Raw genomic sequence first — 2,500 nt, 5'->3', positions numbered from 1 at the left:
TTTTTTCACTCGGGACAGCATCGCCGGAGCATCGCCGGAGCATCGCCGGAGTACCGCCGGAGAACCTGACCGGCGGCATTGGAGTTCCGGCGATTGGGAGGGGGGCCGGGGGGGTGTGCGCACATGATGTGCGATGGGTGCTGGTACTTGGCCTTGTGTTGGCCCCCTATCCCTCATCAAACCTCTGAGAATTCACACCCCCTTAAAGAGCATTTGAGATTTTACAGGTTTGCTACCAGTAGCCGTTAAAGTGTCTGAAATGGGGACACTTTTTTCAAACGGTCACAAAATCTTCTCTACTTCGAGTTTTTAGCTGAATTTTTTTGTGCATGCCAACAAAAATAGAAGGATCATGCCTACAAAATTTGGGGCCAAAAATCCTTATAAAAAAATTTTAAAAAATCCCGAACCGCAAAAAGTTTCGAAAATTGTGAAAAATAGAAAACGAGTCATCTTCCAACGAAACTTCACGTGAAGGCTTAGGGGACCATTGTATGAATTTACAAGCCATAAAAATGGCATTGGCACGGCAGAAATTTGAAGATGTGCCTAAACCCACCAGGGCCCAGCGTGTGCCGATGGTGCTCGAGGCAACCGCCCGCACCAGGGCCCAGCGTGTGCCGATGGTGCCCGAGGCAAGCGCCCGCACCAGGGCCCAGCGTGTGCCGATGGTGGTCGAGGCAAGCGCCCGCACCAGGGCCGATAGTGTGCCGATGGTGCTCGAGGCAACCTGTCGCACCAGGGCCCAGCGTGTGCCGATGGTGATCGAGGCAACCTGCCGCACCAGGGCCCAGCGTGTGCCGATGGTGGTCGAGGCAACCGCCCGCACCAGCTCGAGGCATGTGCCCACACCAAGGCCCGGCATGTATCGATGGTGTTCGACGTAGGGGCAATCTTCTGCTGATGGTGGTCGAGGCAAGAGCCCGCACCAAGGGCCAGCGTGTGCCCATGGTGCTCGAGGCAACCGTCCGCACCAGGGCCCAGCGTGTGCCGATGGTGGTCGAGGCAACCGCCCGCACCAGGGCCCAGCGTGTGCCGATGGTGCTCGAGGCAACCGCCCGCACCAAGGGCCGGCTTGTGCCGATGGTGTTCGAGGCAACCGCCCGCACCAGGGCCCAGCGTGTGCCGATGGTGGTCGAGGCAACCGCCAGCACCAGGGCCCAGCGTGTGCCGATGGTGGTCGAGGCAACCGCCCGCACCAGGGCCCAGCGTGTGCCGATGGTGGTCGAGGCAACCGCCCGCACCAAGGCCGAGCGTGTGCCGATGGTGGTCGAGGCAAGCGCCCGCACCAGGGCCCAGCGTGTGCTGATGGTGGTCGAGGCAAGCGCCCTCACCAAGGCCGAGCGTGTGCCGATGGTGGTCGAGGCAACCGCCCGCACCAGGGCCCAGCGTGTGCCGATGGTGGTCGAGGCAAGCGCCCGCACCAAGGCCGAGCGTGTGCCGATGGTGGTCGAGGCAAGCGCCCGCACCAGGGCCCAGCGTGTGCCGATGGTGGTCGAGGCAAGCGCCCTCACCAAGGCCGAGCGTGTGCCGATGGTGGTCGAGGCAACCGGCCGCACCAAGGGCCGGCGTGTGCCGATGGTGTTCGAGGCAACCGCCCGCACCAGGGCCCAGCGTGTGCCGATGGTGGTCGAGCCAGGAGCCCGCACCAAGGGCCGGCTTGTGCCGATGGTGTTCGGGGCAAGCGCCCGCACCAGGGCCCAGCGTGTGCCGATGGTGCTGGGGGCAAGCGCCCGCCCCAGGGCCCAGCGTGTGCCGATGGTTATCGGGGCAACCGGCCGCACCAGGGCCCAGGGTCTGCCGATGGTGCTCGAGGCAACCGCCCGCACCAAGGCTCAGCATGTGCCGATTGTGATCGAGGCAACAACCCACACCAGGGCCCAGCTTGTGCCGATGGCGGTCGAGGCAAGTGCCCGTACCGAAGGGCAGCCTATGCCGATGATGGTCGATGCATGTGCCATCACCATGCGTGTGCCGATGGTGCTCGAGGCAACCGACCGCACCAGGGCCCAGCGTGTGCCGATGGTGCTCGAGGCAACCTGCCGCACCAGGGCCCAGCGTGTGCCGATGGTGGTCGAGGCAACCGCCCGCACCAGGGCCCAGCGTGTGCCGATGGTGGTCGAGGCAAGCACCCGCACCAAGGCCGAGCGTGTGCCGATGGTGGTCGAGGTAAGCGCCCGCACCAGGGCCCAGCGTGTGCCGATGGTGGTCGAGGCAAGCGCCCTCACCAAGGCCGAGCGTGTGCCGATGGTGGTCGAGGCAACCGGCCGCACCAAGGGCCGGCGTGTGCCGATGGTGTTCGAGGCAACCGCCCGCACCAGGGCCCAGCGTGTGCCGATGGTGGTCGAGCCAGGAGCCCGCACCAAGGGCCGGCTTGTGCCGATGGTGTTCGGGGCAAGCGCCCGCACCAGGGCCCAGCGTGTGCCGATGGTGGTCGAGGCAACCGCCCGCACCAGGGCCCAGCGTGTGCCGATGGTGCTCGAGGCAACCGCCCGCACCA

Source organism: Durio zibethinus, unplaced genomic scaffold (genome assembly GCF_047325235.1).
Source record: "Durio zibethinus cultivar Kanyao isolate XHJ-2024 unplaced genomic scaffold, ASM4732523v1 HiC_scaffold_391, whole genome shotgun sequence".
Lineage (NCBI taxonomy): Eukaryota > Viridiplantae > Streptophyta > Magnoliopsida > Malvales > Malvaceae > Durio > Durio zibethinus.
This window is presented reverse-complemented; position numbering follows the sequence as displayed.